This window comes from Melanerpes formicivorus, unplaced genomic scaffold (genome assembly GCF_026170545.1).
Source record: "Melanerpes formicivorus ecotype bairdi unplaced genomic scaffold, bMelFor1.0.p_v2 SCAF_86, whole genome shotgun sequence".
Taxonomy (NCBI): domain Eukaryota; kingdom Metazoa; phylum Chordata; class Aves; order Piciformes; family Picidae; genus Melanerpes; species Melanerpes formicivorus.
In genome coordinates this window covers 2,493,716-2,518,186 of record NW_027142438.1, presented here as the reverse complement: position 1 = coordinate 2,518,186, position 24,471 = coordinate 2,493,716, and positions in this window count along the sequence as shown.

Here is a 24,471-nt window from a genome sequence, read left to right as displayed (position 1 = left end):
AGGACAAGCACCCTGATGCCTCCTGCTCTACAACAGCTCAGGACAAGCTCCCTGAAGACTTCTTCTGTACAACAGCTCAGGACAAGCACCCTGATGCCTCCTGCTCTGCAACAGCTCAGGGTAAGATCCTGAAGCCTTCTGCTATACACCAGCTCAGGACAAGTGCCTGAAGCCTTCTGCTATTCATGAGCTCAGGACAAGACCCTGAAGCCTTCTAATCTACAGCAGCTCAGGACAAGCACCCTGAAGCCTCCTGCTCTTCAACAGCTCAGGACAAGCACCCTGAAGCCTTCTGCTCTGCAACAGCTCAGGAAAAGCACCCCGATGCCTCCTGCCTAACAACAGCTCAGTATAAGCACCCTGAAGCCTTCTGCCCTTGAAGAGCTCAGGATAAGATCCTGAAGCCTTCTGCTCTACAGCAGCTCAGGACAAGAAAGCTGATGCCTCCTGCTCTACAACATCTCAGTACAAGCACCCTGAAGCCTCCTGCTCTTCAACCGCACAGGACAAGATCCTGGAGCCTTCTGATCTGCAACAGCTCAGGACAAGCACCCTGAAACCTTCTGCTCTTCAACAGATCAGGACAAGATCCTGAAGCCCTCTGCTCTAAAACAGCTCAGGACAAGCTCCCTGAAGCCTTCTACTCTACAGCAGCTCAGGACAAGCAACCTGATGGCTTCTGCTCTTCAACAGCTCAGGACAAGCTCCCTGAAGCTTTCTGCTGTACAACAGCTCAGGACAAGCACCCTGAAGCCTCCCGCTGTACAACAGCTCAATACAAGCATCCTGAAGCCTTGTGCTCTACTAGAGCTCAGGACAAGCACCCTGATGCCTCCTGCTCTACAACAGCTCAGGACAAGCACCCTGATGCCTCCTTCTCTTCAACGGCTCAGGATAAGCACCCTGAAGCTTCCTGCTCTACAACAGCACAGGACAAGCCCCCTGAAGGCTTCTTCTGTACAACAGCTCAGGACAAGCACCCTGATGCCTCCTGCTCTACAACAGCTCAGGGTAAGATCCTGAAGCCTTCTACTCTACAGCAGCTCAGGACAAGACCTTGAAGCCTTCTACTCTACAGAAGCTCAGGACAAGCTCCCTGAAGCCTTCTGCTCTACAGCAGCTCAGGACAAGCAACCTGATGGCTTCTGCTCTTCAACAGCTCAGGACAAGCTCCCTGAATCTTTCTGCTGTACAACAGCTCAGGACAAGCACCCTGAAGCCTCCTGCTGTACAACAGCTCAGGACAAGCACCCTGAAGCCTTGTGCTCTACTAGAGCTCAGGACAAGCTCCCTGATGCCTCCTGCTCTACAACACCTCAGGAGAAGCACGCTGATGCCTCCTGCTCTTCAACAGCTCAGGACAAGCTCCCTGAAGCTTTCTGCTGTACAACAGCTCAGGAAAAGCACCGTGAAGCCTTGTGCTCTACTAGAGCTCAGGACAAGCACCCTGATGCCTCCTGCTCTACAACAGCTCAGGACAAGCACCCTGATGCCTCCTGCTCTACAACAGCTCAGGGTAAGATCCTGAAGCCTTCTGCTATACACCAGCTCAAGTCAATTTCCTGAAGCATTCTGCTCTACAACAGCTCAGGATAAGTGCCTGAAGCCTTCTGCTCTATAGCAGCTCAGGACAAGATCCTGAAGCCTTCCGCTTTACAACAGCTCAGGACAAGCACCCTGAAGCCTCCTGCTCTACAACATCTCAGGACAAGCACCCTGAAGCCTCCTGCTGTACAACTGCTCAGGACAAGTGTCGTAGTTTGGGTTGGGTGTCCTCTGCTACAGGGGTGTTTCCTGTGTCCAGAAGTCTAGCCCAGTGGGTGGACACAGGAAATTAGGTTATTTTCTACCATGATCCCTTGCACCACTATAAGTCTCACGGCGGGGTCTGGCACTTCCTCTTTCCTTCCTCCTCGCCACCTGGTAACTGGGGAAGAGATCTCCCAGCCATGGGCCTGGTTAGGCCCAAGGCCACAGGAGGAGGGGCAGTCTCAGATCTGGCCAGCTGAGACTAGCCTAGCAGTGGGGGGGGGAAGGAGGAGCCCTGGGGGTTTGGGTGCACCCTCAGGTGGGAATGGGATCTCTCTGGGTCTGTTTTGGGTCTCTCTCTTATCACTGTGTTTCTAGTTCTCTGCACACACTCACTGTTCTATTTAAACTTTTCATCGCTTTTGCAATCCATTTGTCTGAGTCGTTATTTTATGCGCGTGGTGGGAAGGGGGTCTGCCCCAACCCATTAAAACAAGCAAGCTGATGCCTCCTGCTCTACAACATCTCAGTACAAGCACTCTGAAGCCTCCTGCTCTACAACAGCACAGGACAAGATCCTGAAGCCCTCTGCTCTACAACAGCTCAGGACAAGCACCCTGAAACCTTCAGCTCTTCAAGAGCTCAGGACAAGTTCCTGAAGCCTTGTGCTCTACAGCAGCTCAGGACAAGCACCCTGAAGCCTCCTGCTCTTCAAGAGCTCAGGACAAGCTCATGAAGCCTTCTACTCTACAGCAGCTCAGGACAAGCACCCTGATGCCTCCTGCTCTACAATAGCTCAGGACAAGAACCCTGAAGCCTTCTGCTCTACAACAGCTCAGGAAAAGCACCCTGATGCCTCCTGCCCTACAACAGCTCAGGACAAGGTCCTGAAGCCTTCTGCTCTACAGCAGCTCAAAACAAGTACCCTGAAGCCTTCTGCTCTTCAACAGCTCAGCAAAAGCACCCTGAAGCCTTCTACTCTACAACAGCTCAGGAAAAGCACCCCGATGCCTCCTGCCCTACAACAGCTCAGGATAAGCACCCTGAAGCCTTCAGCACTTGAAGAGCTCAGGATAAGATCCTGAAGCCTTCTGCTCTACAACAGCTCAGTACAAGCACCCTGAAGACTCCTGCTCTCCAACAGCACAGGACAAGATCCTGAAGCCATCTGCTCTACAACAGCTCAGGACAAGGTCCTGAAGCCTTCGGATCTACAGCAGCTCAGGACAAGATCCTGAAGCCCTCTGCTCTACGACAGCTCAGGACAAGCACCCTGAAACCTTCTGCTCTTCAACAGCTCAGGGCAAGATCCTGAATCCTTCTGCTCTAAAACTGCTCAGGACAAGAAAGCTGATGCCTTCTGCTCTTCAACAGCTCAGGACCAGTTCCTGAATCCTTCTGCTCTAAAACTGCTGAGGACAAGAAAGCTGATGCCTTCTGCTCTTCAACAGCTCAGGACCAGTTCCTGAAGCCTTCTGCTCTACAGGAGCTCAGGACAAGCACCCTGAAGCCTTCTGCTCTTGAGGAGCACAGGACAAGCTCCGGAAGCCTTCTACTATATAGGAGCTCAGGACAAGCACCCTGAAGCTTCCTGATCTACAACAGCTCAGGATAAGATCCTGAAGCTATCTGCTATACAGCTGCTCAGGACAAGCATCCTGAAGCCTTCTGCTCTATAGCAGCTCAGGACAAGCACCCTGAAACCTTCTGCTCCACAACAGCTCAGGACAAGAACCCTGATGCCTCCTGCTCTACAACAGCTCAGGATAAGATCTTGAAGCCTTCCGCTATACAGCAGCTCATGACAAGTTCCTGAAGCCTTCTGCTCTACAGCAGCTCAGGACAAGCACCTAGAAGCCTTCAGCTCTTGAAGAGCTCAGGACAAGCTCTGGAAGCCTTCTACTCTATAGGAGCTCCGGATAAGCACCCTGAAGCCTCCTGCTCTACAACAGCTCAGAGCAATCACCCCAAATGCTCCTGCTCTTCAGCAGCTCAGGACAAGATCCTGAAGCCTTCTGCTCTACAGCAGCTCATGACAAGCTCCTGAAGCCTTCTACTCTACGGCAGCTCAGCACAAGCACCCTGAACCTTCTGCTGTACAACAGCTCAGGACAAGCACCCTGATGCCTCCTGCTCTACAACAGCTCAGGACAAGATCCTGAACCCTTTGGCTCTACAGCAGCTCAAGACAGGGTCCTGAATCCTTCGGCTCTACAGCAGCTCAGGGCAAGTACCCTGAAGCCTCCTGCTCTAAAACAGCTCAGGACAAGTTCTTGAAGCCTTCTGCTCTACAACAGCTCAGGACAAGTACCCTGAAGACTTCTGCTCTTCAACAGCTCAGGACAAGCACCCTGAAGCATCCTGCTCTTCAACAGCACAGGAGAAGCACCCTGAAGCCTTCTGCTCTACAATAGCTCAGGACAAGCTCCTGAAGCCTTCTACTCTAGAGCAGCTCAGGACAAGCACCCTGATGCCTTCTGCTCTTCAACAGCTCAGGACAAGTGCCCTGAAGCCTCCTGCTCTACAAGAGCTCAGGACAAGCACCCTGAAGCCTTCTACTCTTCAACAGGTCAGGACAAGTTCCTGAAGCCTCCTGCTCTACAAGAGCTCAGGAGAAGCACCCTGATGCCTCCTGCTCTACAACAGCTCAGGTCAAGAACCCTGATGCCTCCTGCTCTGCAACAGATCAGGAGAAGCACGCTGATTCCTCCTGTTCTCGAGCAGCTCAGGACAAGCACCTAGAAGCCGTCAGCTCTTCAAGAGCTCAGGACAAGCTCCGGAAGCCTTCTATACTATAGGAGCTCAGGACAAGCATCCTGAAGCCTCTTGCTCTTCAACAGCTCAGGACAAGCTCCTTGAAACCTCCTGCTCTACAACAGCTCAGGAGAAGCTCCCTGAAGCCTTCTGCTGTAGAAGAGCTCAGGACAAGCACCCTGAAGCCTCCTGCTCTACAACAGCTCAGGACAAGATCCTGAAGCCTTTGGCTCTACAGCAGCTCAGGACAAGTACCCTGAAATCTCCTGCTCTAAAACACCTCAGGACAAGTTCGTGAAGCCTTCTGCTCTACCGAAGCTCAGGACAAGCACCCTGAAGACTTCTGCTCTTCAAGAGCTCAGGACAAGCACCCTGAAACCTCCTGCTCTATAAGAACTCAGGACAAGCATCCTGAAGCATCCTGCTCTTCAACAGCACAGGAGAAGCACCCTGAAACCTTCTGCTCTACAATAGCTCAGGACAAGCTCCTGAAGCCTTATAATCTACAGCAGCTCAGGACAAGCACCCTGAAGGCTTCTGCTCTTCAACAGGTCAGGACAAGCTCCTGAAGCCTTATAATCTACAGCAGCTCAGGAAAAGCACCCTGAAGGCTTCTGCTCTTCAAAAGCTCAGGACAAGCTCCTGAAGCCTTATACTCTACAGCAGCTCAGGACAAGCACCCTGATGCCTTCTGCTCTACAACAGCTCAGGACAAGCTCCCTGAAGCCTTCTGCTGTACAACAGCTCAGAACAAGCACCCTGAAGCCTCCTGCTGTACAACAGCTCAGGAGAAGCACGCTGATGCCTCCTGCTCTAGAGCAGCTCAGGACAAGCACCTAGAAGCTTTCTGCTCTTGAGGAGTAAAGGACAAGCACCGGAAGCCTTCTACTCTATAGGAACTCAGGACAAGCACCCTGAAGCTTCCTGCTCTATAACAGCTCAGGAGAAGATCCTGAAGCCTTCTGCTATACAGCAGCTGAAGACAAGTTCCTGAAGCCTTCTGCTCTATAGCAGCTCAGGACAAGCACCCTGAAGCCTTCTGCTATAAAGCAGCTCCAGACAAGTTCCTGAAGCCTTCTGCTCTACAGCAGCTCAGGACAAGCACCCTGATGCCTTCTGCTGTACAACAGCTTTGGACAAGCACCCTGAATCATTGTGCTCTTCAACAGCTCAGGACAAGCACCTGAAGCCTTCTGCTCCACAACAGCTCAGAACAAGCACCCTGGAGCCTCATGCTGTACAACAGCTCAGGAGAAGCACCCTGAAGCCTTCTGCTCCACAACAGCTCAGAACAAGCACCCTGGAGCCTCATGCTGTACAACAGCTCAGGAGAAGCACCCTGAAGCCTTCTGCTCCACAACAGCTCAGGACAAGCACCCTGAAGCCTCCTGCTGTACAACAGCTTTGGACAAGCACCCTGAATCATTGTGCTCTTCAACAGCTCAGGACAAGCACCTGAAGCCTTCTGCTCCACAACAGCTCAGAACAAGCACCCTGGAGCCTCATGCTGTACAACAGCTCAGGAGAAGCACCCTGAAGCCTTCTGCTCCACAACAGCTCAGAACAAGCACCCTGGAGCCTCATGCTGTACAACAGCTCAGGAGAAGCACCCTGAAGCCTTCTGCTCCACAACAGCTCAGAACAAGCACCCTGGAGCCTCATGCTGTACAACAGCTCAGGAGAAGCACCCTGAAGCCTTCTGCTCCACAACAGCTCAGAACAAGCACCCTGAAGCCTCCTGCTCTACACCACCTCAGGACAAGTCCCCTGATGTCTCCTGCTCTGCAACGGCTCAGGACAAGCACCCTGAAGCCTCCTGCCCTACAACTGCTCAGAGCAATAACCCCTAAGCCACCTGCTCTTCAGCACCTCAGGACAAGATCCTGATGCCTCCTGCTCTGCAACAGCTCAGGAGAAGCACGCTGATTCCTCCTGTTCTCGAGCAGCTCAGGACAAGCACCTAGAAGCAGTCAGCTCTTCAAGAGCTCAGGACAAGCTCCGGAAGCCTTCTACACTATAGGAGCTCAAAACAATCATCCTGAAGCCTCTTGCTCTTCAACAGCTCAGGACAAGCTCCTTGAAACCTCCTGCTCTACAACAGCTCAGGAGAAGCTCCCTGAAGCCTTCTGCTGTAGAAGAGCTCAGGAGAAGCACCCTGAAGTCTTCTGCTCTACAACAGCTCAGGACAAGCCCCCTGAAGCCTCCTACTCTAGAACAGCTCAGGAAAAGCACCCTGAATCCTCCTGCTGTACAACTGCTCAGGACAAGCACCCTGAAGCCTTCTGCTCTATAACAGCTCAGGACAAGCACCTCGAAACCTTCTGCTCTACAGCAGCTCAGGATAAGCTCTCTGAATCCTCCTGCTGTACAACAGCTCAGGACAAGCACCCTGAAGCCTTCTGCTCTACAGCATCTCAGCAAAAGCACCCTGAATCCTCCTGCTGTACAACAGCTCAGGACAAGCACCCTGAATCCTCCTGCTGTACAACAGCTCAGGACAAGCACCCTGAAGCCTTCTGCTCTACAACAGCTCAGGACAAGCACCCTGAAGCCTCCTGCTCTACAACAGCTCAGGAAAAGCACCCAGATTCCTCCTGCTGTACAAAAGCTCAGGAGAAGCACCCTGAAGCCTCCTGCTCTACAACAGCTCAGAGCAATCACCCCGAACGCTCCTGCTCTTCAGCAGCTCAGGACAAGATCCTGAAGCCTTCTGCTCTACAGCAGCTCAAGACAAGCTCCTGAAGCCTTCTAATCTACATCAGCTCAGCACAAGCACCCTGAACCTTCTGCTGTACAACAGCTCAGGACAAGCACCCTGAAGCCTCCTGCTCTACAACAGCTCAGGACAAAAACCCTGATGCCTCCTGCTCTGCAACCGCATAGGACAAGCACCCTGATGCCTCCTGCTCTACAACAGCTCAGGACAAGATCCTGAACCCTTTGGCTCTACAGCAGCTCAAGACAGGGTCCTGAATCCTTCGGCTCTACAGCAGCTCAGGACAAGCACCCTGAAGCCTCCTGCTCTGAAACAGCTGAGGACAAGTTCTTGAAGCCTTCTGCTCTACAGAAGCTCAGGACAAGCACCCTGATGCCTTTTGCTCTTCAACAGCTCAGGCCACGTACCCTGAAGCCTCCTGCTCTAAAACAGCTCAGGACAAGCACCTAGAAGCCTTCAGCTCTTGAGGAGCACAGGACAAGCTCCGGAAGCCTTCTACTCTATAGGAGCTCAGGACAAGCACCCTGAAGCTTCCTGCTCTACAACAGCTCAGGATATGATCCTGAAGCCTTCTGCTCTATAGCAGCTCAGGACAAACACCCTGAAGCCTTCTGCTCTATAGCAGCTCCAGACAAGCTTCCTGAAGCCTTCTGCTCTACAAGAGCTCAGGATAAGATCTTGAAGCCTTCTGCTATAAAGCAGCTCAAGACAAGTTCATAGTTTCATAGTTTCATAGTTTCATAGTTTCATTCAGGGTTGGAAGGGACCACAAAGATCATCTAGTTCCAAACCCCCTGCCATGGGCAGGGACACCCCACACTAGACCAGGCTGGACAGAGCCTCATCCAGCCTGCTCTTAAACACCTCCAGGGACGGGGCCTCAACCACCTCCCTGGACAACCCATTCCAGTGCCTCACCACTCTCATGGTGAAGAACCTCCTCCTCACATCTAGCCTGAATCTCCCCACCTCCAGCTTCATTCCATTCCCCCTAGTCCTGTCACTACCTGAGATCCTGAGAAGTCCTTCCCCAGCCTTCCTGTAGGCCCCCTTCAGATACTGGAAGGCCACAATTAGGTCACCTGGGAGCCTTCTCTTCTCCAGACTGAACAGCCTCATGTCCTTCAGTCTGTCCTCATAGGAGAGGTGCTCCAGCCCTCTGATCATCCTTGTGGCCCTTCTCTGGACACCTTCCAGCACCTCCACATCCCTCTTGTAATAGGGGCTCCAGAACTGGACACAGTACTCCAGGTGGGGTCTAACCAGGGCTGAGTAGAGGGGGAGGATCACCTCCCTCGACCTGCTAGCCACACTTCTCCTGATGCAGCCCAGGATCTGATTGGCTTTGCGGGCTGCAAGTGCACATTGAGAGCTCATGTTGAGCTTCTTGTCCACCAGCACCCCCAAGTCTCTCTCCTCAGGGCTACTTTCCAGCCAGTCACTGCCTAGCCTGTATTTGTGCCTGGGATTGCTTCGACCCAGATGCAGGACCCTGCACTTGCTCTTATTGAACTTCATGAGGTTGGCTTGTGCCCACCTCTCCAGCCTGTCAAGGTCCCTCTGGATGGCCTCCCTTCCCTCCAGCGTGTCTGCTGCACCACACAGCTTGGTGTCATCAGCAAACTTGCTGAGGGTGCACTCAATGCCACTGTCCATGTCCCCCACAAAGATGTTGAATAAGACAGGTCCCAGGACTGATCCCTGAGGGACTCCGCTTGTCACTGGCCTCCACTGGGACATGGAGCCATTGACAGCCACTCTTTGGGTGCGGCCATCAAGCCAGTTCCTTATCCATCTAGTGGTCCACCCATCAAACCCATGTGTCACCAGTTTGGAGACCAGGATGTGGTGCGGGACAGTGTCGAAGGCTTTGCTCAGGTCCAGGTAAATTACATCAGTTGCTCGCCCCTCATGTATTAATTTTGTCACCTGCTCATAGAAGGCCACTAGGTTGGTCAGGCAGGATTTGCCCTTGGCAAAGCCATGCTGACTGTTCCCAATCACCTCTTCACTATTCTTTTGAGCGAGTAGTGACTCCAGGAGGATTTGCTCCATGATCTTTCCAGGCACAGAGGTGAGACTGACTGGCCTGTAATTCCCTGGTTCCTCCTTCTTACCCTTTTTGAAGATGGGGGCAATGTTTCCTCTTTTCCAGTCTGTGGGGACTTCACCAGATTGCCATGACTTTTGAAATATAATAGAGAGGGGTTTAGCAACCTCATCTGCCATTTCTCTCAGCACCCGTGGGTGTATCCCGTCGGGTCCCATGGACTTGAACACTTTCAGGTTCTTCAGATGATCACGAACCTGATCTGCACTTACAATGGGCAGTTCTTCCTCCCCGTCCCTGGCTTTGACTTCCATAACATCAGGAGTGTGGCTAGAGGCCCTTGCAGTGAAGACTGAGGTAAAGAAGTTATTAAGTACCTCAGCCTTTTCCTCATCACTTGTGACCATGTCACCATTTTCTTTCTGAGGGGGCCCACACCTTCCCTAGTCTTCTTCTTCCAATTAATATACCTGTAGAAGTTCTTAGTGTTCCCTTTAATCTCCCTGGCTAGATTCAATTCAAACTCTGCTTTGGCTTTCCTAACCAGGACTCTTGCTGCTCGGGCAGCTTCCGTGTATACCCCCTGTTCTACCTGTCCTTCTCTCCACTTCCTGTAGAGTTTCCTTTTAAGTAATAGTGTGTCCAGTAGCTCCTTGCTCATCCAGGCAGGCCTCCTAGCATTCTTACCTGCTTTTATCTTTGTTGGTATACAGAGCTCCTGGACACAGAGGAGGTGGTCCTTGAATACTGACCAGCTGTCCTGGGTCCCTCTTCCCTCCAGGGCTTTGTCCCACGACACTTTGGCTAGCAGATCCCTGAAGCGATCAAAATCTGCACGCCTAAAGTCTAGGGTCGTGAGCTTGGAATACTTCCTTCCTACTTCTGCTCTTCAACAGCTCAGGACAAGCACCCTGAAGCCTCCTGCTGTACAACAGCTCTGGACAAGCACCCTGAATCATTGTGCTCTTCAACACCTCAGGAGAAGCTCCCTGAAGCCTTCTGCTCCACAAGAGCTCAGGAGAAGCACCCTGAAGCCTTCTGGTCCACAACAGCTCAGAACAAGCACCCTGAAGCCTCATGCTGTACAACAGCTCTGGACAAGCACCTTGATGCCTTCTGCACTTCAACAGCTCAGGACAAGCACCCTGATGCCTCCTGCTCTACAGCAGCTCAGGACAAACACACTGATGCCTCCTGGTCTTCAACAGCTCAGGACAAGCTCCTTGAAACCTCCTGCTCTACCACAGCTCATGAAAAGCACCCTGAAGCCTCCTGCTGTACAACAGCTCAGGAAAAGCACCCTGAAGCCTTCCGCTCCACAACAGCTCAGGAAAAGCACCCTGAAGCCTTCCGCTCTACAACAGCTCAGGAAAAGCACCCTGAAGCCTCCTGCTCTTCAACAGCACAGGACAAGATCCTGAAGCCTTCGGCTCTACAGCAGCTCAGGACAAGATCCTGAAGCCTTCTGCTCTACGGCATCTCAAGACAAGTTCCTGAAGCCTTCTGTTCTATAGCAGCTCAGGACAAGCACCCTGAAGCCTTCTACTCTACAACAGCTCAGGACAAGCACCCTGATGCCTCCTGCTCTGCAACAGCTCAGGAGAAGCACGCTGATTCCTCCTGTTCTCGAACAGCTCAGGACAAGCACCTAGAAGCCGTCAGCTCTTCAAGAGCTCAGGACAAGCTCCGGAAGCCTTCTACACTATAGGAGCTCAAGACAAGCATCCTGAAGCCTCTTGCTCTTCAACAGCTCAGGACAAGCCCCCTGAAGCATTCTGCTCTTCAACAGCTCAGGATAAGATCCTGAAGCCTTCTGCTCCACAAGAGCTCAGGATAAGATCCTGAAGCCTTCTGCTCTACAGCAGCTCAAGACAAGATCCTGAAGCCTTCCGCTCTACAGCAGCTCAGGCGAAGCACCCTGAAGCCTCCTGCTGTACAACAGCTCAGGAGAACCACCCTGAAGCCTTCTGCTCCACAACAGCTCAGAACAAGCACCCCAAAGCCTCCTGCTGTACAACAGCTCAAGACAACCACCCTGAATCCTCCTGCTCTACAGCAGCTGAGGACAAGATCCCTGTCGCCTTCTGCTCTACAACAGCTCAGGACAAGTTCTGAAGCCTTACGCTGTACAACAGCTCAGGACAAGCACCCTGATGCCACATGCTCTACAGCAGCTCAGGATAAGATTCTGAAGCCTTCTGCTATACAGCAGCTCAAGACAAGCACCCTGAAGCCTTCTGCTCATCAACAGCTCAGGACAAGCTCCCTCAAACCTCCTGCTCTACAAAAGCTCAGGAGTAGCTCCCTGAAGCCTTCTGCTCCACAAGAGCTCAGGAGAAGCACCCTGAAGCCTCCTGCTATACAACAGCTCAGGACAAGCCCCCTGAAGCCTCCTGCTCTACAACAGCTCAGGACAAGCCCCCTGAAGCCTCCTGCTCTTCAACAGCTCACAAGAAGATCCTGCAGCCTTCTCCTCTATAGCAGCTCAAGACTAGATCCTGGAGCATTCTGCTCTACAACAGCTCAGAGCAATAACCCTGAAGCCTCTTGCTGTACAACAGCTCAAGACAAGCACCCTGAAGCTTTCTGCTATACAGCAGCTCAAGACAAGCTCCCTCATGCTTTCTCCTCTTGAACAGCTCAGGACAAGCTCCCTGAAAACTCCTGCTCTACAACAGCTCAGAGCAATAACCCTGAAGCCTCCTGCTGTACAACAGCTCAAGACAAGCACCCTGAAGCTTTCTGCTATACAGCAGCTCAAGACAAGCTCCCTGATGCTTTCTCCTCTTCAACAGCTCAGGACAAGCTCCCTGAAAACTCCTGCTCTACAACAGCTCAGAGCAATAACCCTGAAGCCTCCTGCTGTACAACAGCTCAAGACAAGCACCCTGAAGCCTTCTGCTCTACAGCAGCTCAGGACAAGCTCCCTGATGCTTTCTGCTCTTAAACAGCTCAGAGCAATAACCCTGAAGCCTCCTGCTGTACAACAGCTCAGTGCAATAACCCTGAAGCCTCCTGCTGTACAACAGCTCAAGACAAGCACCCTGAAGCCTTCTGCTCTACAGCAGCTCAGGATAAGATCCTGAAGCCTTCTGCTCTACAGCAGCTCAGGACAAGCACCCTGAAGCCTACTGCTCTTCAACAGCTCAGGACAAGCTCCCTGAAAACTCCTGCTCTACAACAGGTCAGGACAAGCTCCCTGAAGCCTTCTGCTCCACAAGAGCTCAGGACAAGCTCCCTGAAGCCTCCTGTTGTACAACAGCTCAGGACAAGCACCCTGAAGCCTTCTGCTCTACAACAGCTCAGGACAAGCCCCCTGAAGCCTCCTACTCTAGAACAGCTCAGGAAAAGCACCCTGAATCCTCCTGCTGTACAACTGCTCAGGACAAGCACCCTGAAGCCTTCTGCTCTATAACAGCTCAGGACAAGCACCTCGAAACCTTCTGCTCTACAGCAGCTCAGGATAAGCTCTCTGAATCCTCCTGCTGTACAACAGCTCAGGACAAGCACCCTGAAGCCTTCTGCTCTACAGCATCTCAGCAAAAGCACCCTGAATCCTCCTGCTGTACAACAGCTCAGGACAAGCACCCTGAATCCTCCTGCTGTACAACAGCTCAGGACAAGCACCCTGAAGCCTTCTGCTCTACAACAGCTCACGACAAGCTCCTGAATCCTTCGGCTCTACAGCAGCTCAGGACAAGTACCCTGAAACCTCCTGCTATAAAACAGCTCAGGACAAGTTCCTGAAGCCTTCTGCTCTACAACAGCTCAGGACAAGCACCCTGAAACCTCCTGCTGTACAACAGCACTGGACAAGCACCCTGAATCATTGTGCTCTTCAATAGCTCAGGACAAGCACCCTGAATCCTCCTGCTCTACAGCATCTCAGGACAAGATCCTGAAGCCCTCTGCTCCACAACAGGTCAGGACAAACACCCTGAAACCTTCTGCTCTTCAACAGCACAGGACAAGATCCTGAAGCCTTCGGCTCTACAGCAGCTCAGGACATGTTCCTGAAGCCTTCTGCTCCACAGCAGCTCAGGACAAGCACCCTGAAGCCTTCTGCTCTCCAACAGCTCAGGACAAGCTCATGAAGCCTTCTACTCTACAGCAGCTCAGGACAAGCAACATGATGCCTTCTGCTCTTCAACAGCTCAGGACAAGGTCCCTGAAGCCTTCTGCTGTACAACAGCTCAGGACAAGCACCCTGAAGCCTCCTGCTCTACAACAGCTAAGTACAAGCACCCTGAAGCCTTGTGCTCTACTAGAGCTCAGGACAAGCAGTCTGATGCCTCCTGCTCTACAACAGCTCAAAAGAAGCACGCTGATGCCTCCTGTTCTAGAGCAGCGCAGGACAAGCACCTGGAAGCCTTCTGCTCTTAAAGAGCTCAGGACAAGCTCCGGAAGCCTTCTACTCTATAGTGTTCAGGATAAGCGCCCTGAAGCTTCCTGCTCTACAACAGCTCAGGAGAAGCACCCTGAAGCCTTCTGCTCTACAACACCTCAGAACGAGCATCCTGATGCCTCCTGATCTACAACAGCTCAGGACAAGATCCTGAAGCCTTCTGCTCTAAAACAGCTCAGGACAAGATGCTGAAGCCTTCTGCTCTACAACAGCTCAGGACAAGCACCCTGAAGCCTCCTGCTCTACAACAGCTCAGTACAAGCACCCTGATTCCTCCTGCTTTACAACAGCTCAGGACAAGCACCCTGAAGCCTTCTGCCCTTGAACAGCTCAGGATAACATCCTGAAGCCTTCTGCTCTACAGCAGCTCAGTACAAGCACCCTGATGCCTCCTGCTCTACAACAGCTCAGCGGAAGCACGCTGATGCCTCCTGTTCTAGAGCAGCGCAGGACAAGCACCTGGAAGCCTTCTGCTCTTAAAGAGCTCAGGACAAGCTCCGGAAGCCTTCTACTCTATAGTGTTCAGGATAAGCACCCTGAAGCTTCCTGCTCTACAACAGCTCAGGACAAGCTCCCTGAAGCCTTCTGCTCTACAGCAGCTCACGACAAGATCCTGAAGCCCTCTGATCTACAACATCTCAGGAAAAAGCATCCTGAAACCTTCAGCTCTTCAAGAGCTCAGGTCAAGGTCCTGAAGCCTTCTGCTCTACAGCAGCTCAGGACAAGCACCCTGAAGCCTTCTGCTCTTCAACAGCTCAGGACAAGCTCATGAAGCCTTCTACTGTACAGCAGCTCAGGACGAGCAACCTGATGCCTTCTGCTCTTCAACAGCTCAGGACAAGCTCCCTGAAGCTTTCTGCTGTACAACAGCTCAGGACAAGCACCCTGAAGCCTTGTGCTCAACAAGAGCTCAGGACATGTTCCGTGATGCCTCCTGCTCTACAACAGCTCAAAAGAAGCACGCTGATGCCTCCTGCTCTAGAACAGCCCAGGACAAGCACCTAGAAGCCTTCTGCTCTTGAAGAGCTCAGGAGAAGCTCCGGAAGGCTTCTACTCTATAGGAGCTCAGGATAAGCACCCTGAAGCTTCCTGCTCTACAACAGCTCAGGACAAGCTCCCTGAAGACTTCTGCTCTACAACAGCTCAGGGTAAGATCCTGCAGCCTTCTGCTCTACAGCAGTGCAGGACAAGCACCCTGAAGCCTTGTGCTCTTCAGCAGCTCAGGACAAGATCCTGAAGCCTTGTGCTCTTCAGCAGCTCAGGACAAGATCCTGAAGCCTTGTGCTCTTCAGCAGCTCAGGAGAAGCACCCTGAAGCCTTCTGCTCCACAACAGCTCAGGACAAGCACCCTGAAGCCTCCTGCTGTACAACAGCTCAGGACAAGCACCCTGAATCCTCCTGCTCTAGAGCAGCTCAGGAGAAGCCCCCTGAAGCCTTCTGCTCTTCAACAGCTCAGCACAAGCACCCAGAAGCCTCCTGCTATACAACAGCTCAGAACGAGCATCATGATGCCTCCTGCTCTACAACAGCTCAGGACAAGATCCTGAAGCCTTCTGCTCTACAACAGCTCAGGACAAGCACCCTGAAGCCTCCTCCTGTACAACAGCTCAGGAGAAGCACCCTGAAGCCTTTTGCTCCACAACAGGTCAGGACAAGCACCCTGAAGCCTCCTGCTCTACAACAGCTCAGGACAAGCACCCTGAATCCTCCTGCTCTAGAGCAGCTCAGGACAAGCCCCCTGAAGCCTTCTGCTCTTCAACAGCTCAGGACAAGCACCCAGAAGTCTCCTGCTCTACAACAGCTCAGAACGAGCATCCTGATGCCTCCTGCTCTACAACAGCTCAGGAGAAGATCCTGAAGCCTTCTGCTCTACAACAGCTCAGGACAAGCACCCTGAAGCCTTCTGCTCTACAACAGCTCAGGACAAGCACCCTGATGCCTCCTGCTTTACACCAGCTCAAGAAAAGCACCCTGAAGCCTTCTGCCCTTGAAGAGCACAGGATAACATCCTGAAGCCTTCTGCTCTACAGCAGCTCAGGACAGGTTCCTGAATCCTTCTGCTCTACAACTGCTCAGGAAAAGCACCTGATGCCTCCTGCTCTACAACAGCTCAGGACAAGCACCCTGAAGCCTCCTGCTCTACAACAGCTCAGGACAAGATCCTGAAGCCCTCTGCTCTACAACAGCTCAGGACAAGTTCCTGAAGCCGCCTGCTCTTCAACAGCTCAGGACAAGCACCCTGAAGCCTCCTGCCCTACAACTTCTCAGAGAAATAACCGCGAAGCCACCTGCTCTTCAGCAGCTCAGGACAAGCACCCTGATGCCTCCTGCTCTACAACAGCTCAGGTCAAGAACCCTGATCCCTCCTGCTCTGCAACAGCTCAGATCAAGAACCCTGATGCCTCCTGCTCTACAACAGCTCAGGAGCAGCACGCTGATGCCTCCTGCTCTACAACAGCTCAGGTCAAGAACCCTGATGCCTCCTGCTCTGCAACAGCTCAGGACAAGCACGCTGATTCCTCCTTTTCTCGAGCAGCTCAGGATAAGCACGTAGAAGCCGTCAGCTCTTCAAGAGCTCAGGAGAAGCTCCGGAAGCCTTCTGCACTATAGGAGCTCAGGACAAGCATCCTGAAGCCTCTTGCTCTTCAACAGCTCAGGACAAGCTCCTTGAAACCTCCTGCTCTACAACAGCTCAGGATAAGCTCCCCGAAGCCTTCTGCTGTAGAAGAGCTCGGGACAAGATCCTGAAGCCTTCTGCTCTTCAACAGCTCAGGACAAGCACCCTGAATCCTCCTGCTGTACAACAGCTCAGGACAAGCACCCTGAAGCCCCCTGCTCTACAACAGCTCAGAGCAATCATCCCGAACCCTTCTGCTCTTCAGCAGCTCAGGACAAGATCCTGAAGCCTTCTGCTCTACAGCAGCTCAAGACAAGCTCCTGTAGCCTTCTACTCTACAGCAGCCTAGCACAAGCACCCTGAAGCCTTCTGCTGTACAACAGCTCAGGATAAGCACCCTGATGCCTCCTGCTCTACAACAGCTCAGGACAAGATCCTGAAGCCTTCGGCTCTACAGCAGCTCACGACAAGCTCCTGAATCCTTCGGCTCTACAGCAGCTCAGGACAAGTACCCTGAAACCTCCTGCTATAAAACAGCTCAGGACAAGTTCCTGAAGCCTTCTGCTCTACAACAGCTCAGGACAAGCACCCTGAAACCTCCTGCTGTACAACAGCACTGGACAAGCACCCTGAATCATTGTGCTCTTCAATAGCTAAGGACAAGCACCCTGAATCCTCCTGCTCTACAGCATCTCAGGACAAGATCCTGAAGCCCTCTGCTCCACAACAGGTCAGGACAAACACCCTGAAACCTTCTGCTCTTCAACAGCACAGGACAAGATCCTGAAGCCTTCGGCTCTACAGCAGCTCAGGACATGTTCCTGAAGCCTTCTGCTCCACAGCAGCTCAGGACAAGCACCCTGAAGCCTTCTACTCTACAGCAGCTCAGGACAAGCAACATGATGCCTTCTGCTCTCCAACAGCTCAGGACAAGCTCATGAAGCCTTCTACTCTACAGCAGCTCAGGACAAGCAACATGATGCCTTCTGCTCTTCAACAGCTCAGGACAAGGTCCCTGAAGCCTTCTGCTGTACAACAGCTCAGGACAAGCACCCTGAAGCCTCCTGCTCTACAACAGCTAAGTACAAGCACCCTGAAGCCTTGTGCTCTACTAGAGCTCAGGACAAGCAGTCTGATGCCTCCTGCTCTACAACAGCTCAAAAGAAGCACGCTGATGCCTCCTGTTCTAGAGCAGCGCAGGACAAGCACCTGGAAGCCTTCTGCTCTTAAAGAGCTCAGGACAAGCTCCGGAAGCCTTCTACTCTATAGTGTTCAGGATAAGCGCCCTGAAGCTTCCTGCTCTACAACAGCTCAGGAGAAGCACCCTGAAGCCTTCTGCTCTACAACACCTCAGAACGAGCATCCTGATGCCTCCTGATCTACAACAGCTCAGGACAAGATCCTGAAGCCTTCTGCTCTAAAACAGCTCAGGACAAGATGCTGAAGCCTTCTGCTCTACAACAGCTCAGGACAAGCACCCTGAAGCCTCCTGCTCTACAACAGCTCAGGACCTGCACCCTGATTCCTCCTGCTTTACAACAGCTCAGGAAGAGCACCCTGAAGCCTTCTGCCCTTGAACAGCTCAGGATAACATCCTGAAGCCTTCTGCTCTACAACTGCTCGGGACAAGCAAGCTGATGCCTCCTGCTCTACAACATCTCAGTACAAGCACCCTGAAGCCTCCTGCTCTTCAACAGCACAGGACAAGATCCTGAAGCCTCCTGCTCTGCAACTGCTCAGTAGAAGCTCATGAAGCCTTCTACTCTACAGCAGCTCAGTACAAGCACCCTGATTCCTCCTGCTCTACAACAGCTCAGTGGAAGCACGCTGATGCCTCCTGTTCTAGAGCAGCGCAGGACAAGCACCTGGAAGCCTTCTGCTCTTAAAGAGCTCAGGACAAGCTCCGGAAGCCTTCTACTCTATAGTGTTCAGGATAAGCACCCTGAAGCTTCCTGCTCTACAACAGCTCAGGACAAGCTCCCTGAAGCCTTCTGCTCTACAGCAGCTCAGGACAAGCACCCTGAAGCCTTCTGCTCTTCAACAGCTCAGGACAAGCTCATGAAGCCTTCTACTGTACAGCAGCTCAGGACGAGCAACCTGATGCATTCTGCTCTTCAACAGCTCAGGACAAGCTCCCTGAAGCTTTCTGCTGTACAATAGCTCAGGACAAGCACCCTGAAGCCTCCTGCTGTACAACAGCTCAGTACAAGCACCCTTAAGCCTTGTGCTCTACAAGAGCTCAGGACAAGTACCCTGATGCCTCCTGCTCTACAACAGCTCAAAAGAAGCACGCTGATGCCTCCTGCTCTAGAACAGCCCAGGACAAGCACCTAGAAGACTTCTGCTCTTGAAGAGCTCAGGACAAGCTCCGGATGGCTTCTACTCTATAGGAGCTCAGGATAAGCACCCTGAAGCTTCCTGCTCTACAACAGCTCAGGACAAGCTCCCTGAAGACTTCTGCTCTACAACAGCTCAGGACAAGATCCTGAAGCCTTCTGCTCTACAACAGCTCAGGACAAGCACCCTGATCCCTCCTGCTCTGCAACGGCTCAGGATAAGCACCCTGATGCCTCCTGCTCTACAACAGCTCAGGACAAGATCCTGAAGCCTTCGGCTCTACAGCAGCTTACGACAAGCTCCTGAATCCTTCGGCTCTACAGCAGCTCAGGACAAGGACTCTGATACCTCCTGCTCCACAACAGCTCAGGAGAAGCACCCTGAAGCCTCCTCCTGTACAACAGCTCAGGAGAAGCACCCTGAAACCTTTTGCTCCACAACAGGTCAGCACAAGCACCCTGAAGCCTCCTGCTGTACAACTGCTCAGGACAAGCACCCTGAATCCTCCTGCTCTAGAGCAGCTCAGGACAATCCCCCTGAAGCCTCCTGCTCTACAACAGCTCAGAAAAAGCATCCTGATGCCTCCTGATCTACAACAGCTCAGGACAAGATCCTTGAAACCTCCTGCTCTACAACATCTCAGGATAAGCTCCCCGAAGCCTTGTGCTGTAGAAGACCTCGGGACAAGATCCTGGAGACTTCTGCTCTTCAACAGCTCAGGACAAGCACCCTGAATCCTCCTGCTGTACAACAGCTCAGGACAAGCACCCTGAAGCCCCCTGCTCTACAACAGCTCAGAGCAATCATCCCGAACCCTTCTGCTCTTCAGCAGCTCAGGACAAGATCCTGAAGCCTTCTGCTCTACAGCAGCTCAAGACAAGCTCCTGTAGCCTTCTACTCTACAGCAGCCTAGCACAAGCACCCTGAAGCCTTCTGCTGTACAACAGCTCAGGACAAGCACCCTGAAGCCTCCTGCTCTACAACAGCTCAGGACAAGCACCCTGATCCCTCCTGCTCTGCAACGGCTCAGGATAAGCACCCTGATGCCTCTTGCTCTACAACAGCTCAGGACAAGATCCTGAAGCCTTCGGCTCTACAGCAGCTCATGACAAGCTCCTGAATCCTTCGGCTCTACAGCAGCTCAGGACAAGGACTCTGATACCTCCTGCTCCACAACAGCTCAGGAGAAGCACCTGGAAGCCTCCTCCTGTACAACAGCTCAGGAGAAGCACCCTGAAGCCTTTTGCTCCACAACACGTCAGGACAAGCACCCTGAAGCCTCCTGCTGTACAACTGCTCAGGACAAGCACCCTGAATCCTCCTGCTCTAGAGCAGCTCAGGACAATCCCCCTGAAGCCTTCTGCTCTTCAACAGCTCAGGACAAGCACCCAGAAGCCTCCTGCTCTACAACAGCTCAGAAAAAGCATCCTGATGCCTCCTGATCTACAACAGCTCAGGACAAGATCCTGAAGCCTTCTACTCTAAAACAGCTCAGGACAAGATCCTGAAGCCTTCTGCTGTACAACAGCTCAGGACAAGCACCCTGAAGCCTCCTGCTCTACAACAGCTCAGGACCTGCACCCTGATGCCTCCTGCTTTACAACAGCTCAGGAAAAGCACCCTGAAGCCTTCTGCCCTTGAAGAGCTCAGGATAACATCCTGAAGCCTTCTGCTCTACAGCTGCTCAGGAGAAGTTCCTGAATCCTCCTGCTCTACAACATCGCAGTACAAGCACCCTGAAGCCTCCTGCTCTTCAACAGCACAGGACAAGATCCTGAAGCCTCCTGCTCTACAACAGCTCAGGACAAGCACCCTGAAGCCTTCTGTTCTTCAACAGCTCAGGACAAGATCCTGAAGCCTTCTGCTCTAAAACAGCTCAGGACAAGGTCCTGAAGCCTTCTGTTCTTCAACAGCTCAGGACAAGCACCCTGAATCCTCCTACTCTAGAGCAGCTCAGGAGAAGCCCCCTGAAGCGTTCTGCTCTTCAACAGCTCAGGACAAGTGCCTGAAGCCGCCTGCTCTACAACTGCTCAGGGCAAGACCCTGAAGCCTTCTACTCTACAGCAGCTCAGGACAAGTTCCTGAAACATTCTGCTTTACAGCAGCTCAAGACAAGGTCCTGAATCCTCCTGCTCTACAGCAGCTCAGGACAAGCACCCTGAAGCCTCCTGCTCTACAACAGCTCAGGACAAGCACCCGGAAGCCTCCTGCTGTAAAACAGCTCAGGACAAGATCCTGAAGCCTTCCGCTATACAACAGCTCAGGACAAGCACTCTGAAGCCTCCTGCTCTTCCACAGCACAGGACAAGATCCTGAAGCCTTCTGCTCTACAACAGCTCAGGACAAGCACCCAGAAGCCTCCTGCTATACAACAGCTCAGAATGAGCATCATGATGCCTCCTGCTCTACAACAGCTCAGGACAAGATCCTGAAGCCTTCTACTCCACAACAGCTCAGGAGAAGCTCCCTGAAGCCTCCTCCTGTACAACAGCTCAGGAGAAGCACCCTGAAGCCTTTTGCTCCACAACAGGTCAGGACAAGCACCCTGAAGCCTCCTGCTGTACAACAGCTCAGGACAAGCACCCTGAAGCCTCCTGCTCTACAACAGCTCAGGACCTGCACCCTGATGCCTCCTGCTATACAACAGCTCAGAACGAGCATCCTGATGCCTCCTGATCTACAACAGCTCAGTACAAGATCTTGAAGCCTTCTGCTCTAAAACAGCTCAGGACAAGATCCTGAAGCCTTCTGCTCTACAACAGCTCAGGACAAGCACCCTGAAGCCTCCTGCTCTACAACAGCTCAGGACCTGCACCCTGATGCCTCCTGCTTTACAACAGCTCAGGAATAGCTCCCTGAAGCCTTCTGCCCTTGAAGAGCTCAGGATAACATCCTGAAGCCTTCTGCTCTACAGCTGCTCAGGAGAAGTTCCTGAATCCTTCTGCTCTACAACTGCTCAGGACAAGCAAGCTCATGCCTCCTGCTCTACAACATCTCAGTACAAGCACCCTGAAGCCTCCTGCTCTTCAACAGCACAGGACAAGATCCTGAAGCCTCCTGCTCTACAACAGCTCAGGACAAGGTCCTGAAACGTTCCGCTCTACAGCAGGTCAGTACAAGATCCTGAAGCCCTCTGCTCTACAAGAGCTCAGGACAAGCACCCTGAAGCCTTCTGTTCTTCAACAGCTCAGGACAAGCTCCCTGAAGCCTTCTACTCTACAGCAGCTCAGTACAAGCACCCTGATGCCTCCTGCTCTACAACAGCTCAGGACAAGCACCCTGTAACCTTCAGCTCTTCAAGAGCTCAGGTCAAGTTCCTGAAGCCTTCTGCTCTACAGCAGCTCAGAACAAGCGCCCTGAAGCCTTCTGCTCTTCAACAGCTCAGGACAAGCTCATGAAGCCTTCTACTGTACAGCAGCTCAGGACAAGCAACCTGATGCCTTCTGCTCTTCAACAGCTCAGGACAAGCTCCCTGAAGCTTTCTGCTGTACAACAGCTCAGGACAAGCACCCTGAAGCCTCCTGCTGTACAACAGCTCAGTACAAGCACCCTGAAGCCTTGTGCTCTACAAGAGCTCAGGACAAGTGCCCTGATGCCTCCTGCTCTACAACAGCTCAAAAGAAGCACGCTGATGCCTCCTGCTCTTGAACAGCCCAGGACAAGCACCTAGAAGCCTTCTGCTCTTGAAGAGCTCAGGACAAGCTCCGGAAGGCTTCTACTCTATAGGAGCTCAGGATAAGCACCCTGAGGCTTCCTGCTCTACAACAGCTCAGGACAAGCTCCCTGAAGACTTCTGCTCTACAACAGCTCAGGACAAGTTCCTGCAGCCTTCTGCTCTACAGCAGTGCAGGACAAGCATGCTGAAGCCTTCTGCTCTTCAGCAGCTCAGGACAAGATCCTGAAGCCTTGTGCTCTTCAGCAGCTCAGGACAAGATCCTGAAGCTTTGTGCTCTACAACAGCTCAGGACAAGCACCTTAAACCTCCTCCTGTACAACAGCTCAGGAGAAGCACCCTGAAGCCTTCTGCTCCACAACAGCTCAGGAGAAGACCCCGGAAGCCTTCTGCTCTTCAACAGCTCAGGACAAGCACCCAGAAGCCTCCTGATATACAACAGCTCAGAATGAGCATCATGATGCCTCCTGCTCTACAACAGCTCAGGACAAGATCCTGAATCCTTCTGCTCCACAACAGCTCAGGAGAAGCTCCCTGAAGCCTCCTCCTGTACAACAGCTCAGGAGAAGCACCCTGAAGCCTTTTGCTCCAGAACAGGTCAGGACAAGCACCCTGAAGCCTCCTGCTGTACAACAGCTCAGGACAAGCACCCTGAAGCCTCCTGCTCTACAACAGCTCAGGACCTGCACCCTGATGCCTCCTGCTATACAACAGCTCAGAACGAGCATCCTGAGGCCTCCTGATCTACAACAGCTCAGTACAAGATCCTGAAGCCTTCTGCTCTAAAACAGCTCAGGACAAGATCCTGAAGCCTTCTGCTCTACAACAGCTCAGGACAAGCACCCTGAAGCCTCCTGCTCTACAACAGCTCAGGACCTGCACCCTGATGCCTCCTGCTTTACAACAGCTCAGGAAAAGCTCCCTGAAGCCTTCTGCCCTTGAAGAGCTCAGGATAACATCCTGAAGCCTTCTGCTCTACAGCTGCTCAGGAGAAGTTCCTGAATCCTTCTGCTCTACAACTGCTCGGGACAAGCAAGCTCATGCCTCCTGCTCTACAACATCTCAGTACAAGCACCCTGAAGCCTCCTGCTCTTCAACAGCACAGGACAAGATCCTGAAGCCTCCTGCTCTACAACAGCTCAGGACAAGGTCCTGAAACGTTCCGCTCTACAGCAGGTCAGGACAAGATCCTGAAGCCCTCTGCTCTACAAGAGCTCAGGACAAGCACCCTGAAGCCTTCTGTTCTTCAACAGCTCAGGACAAGCTCCCTGAAGACTTCTACTCTACAGCAGCTCAGTACAAGCACCCTGATGCCTCCTGCTCTACAACAGCTCAGGACAAGCACCCTGAAACCTTCAGCTCTTCAAGAGCTCAGGTCAAGTTCCTGAAGCCTTCTGCTCTACAGCAGCTCAGAACAAGCGCCCTGAAGCCTTCTGCTCTTCAACAGCTCAGGACAAGCTCATGAAGCCTTCTACTGTACAGCAGCTCAGGACAAGCAACCTGATGCCTTCTGCTCTTCAACAGCTCAGGACAAGCTCCCTGAAGCTTTCTGCTGTACAACAGCTCAGGACAAGCACCCTGAAGCCTCCTGCTGTACAACAGCTCAAAAGAAGCACGCTGATGCCTCCTGCTCTAGAACAGCCCAGGACAAGCACCTAGAAGCCTTCTGCTCTTGAACACCTCAGGACAAGCTCCGGAAGGCTTCTACTCTATAGGAGCTCAGGATAAGCACCCTGAGGCTTCCTGCTCTACAACAGCTCAGGACAAGTTCCTGCAGCCTTCTGCTCTACAGCAGTGCAGGACAAGCATGCTGAAGCCTTCTGCTCTTCAGCAGCTCAGGACAAGATCCTGAAGCCTTGTGCTTTTCAGCAGCTCAGGACAAGATCCTGAAGCTTTGTGCTCTACAACAGCTCAGGACAAGCACCTTAAACCTCCTGCTGTACAACAGCTCAGGAGAAGCACCCTGAAGCCTTCTGCTCCACAACAGCTCAGGACAAGCACCCTGAAGCCTCCTGCTGTACAACAGCTCAGGACAAGCGCCCAGAAGCCTCCTGCTATACAACAGCTCAGAACGAGCATCATGATGCCTCCTGCTCTACAACAGCTCAGGACAAGATCCTGAAGCCTTCTGCTCTACAACAGCTCAGGACAAGATCCTGAAGCCTTCTGC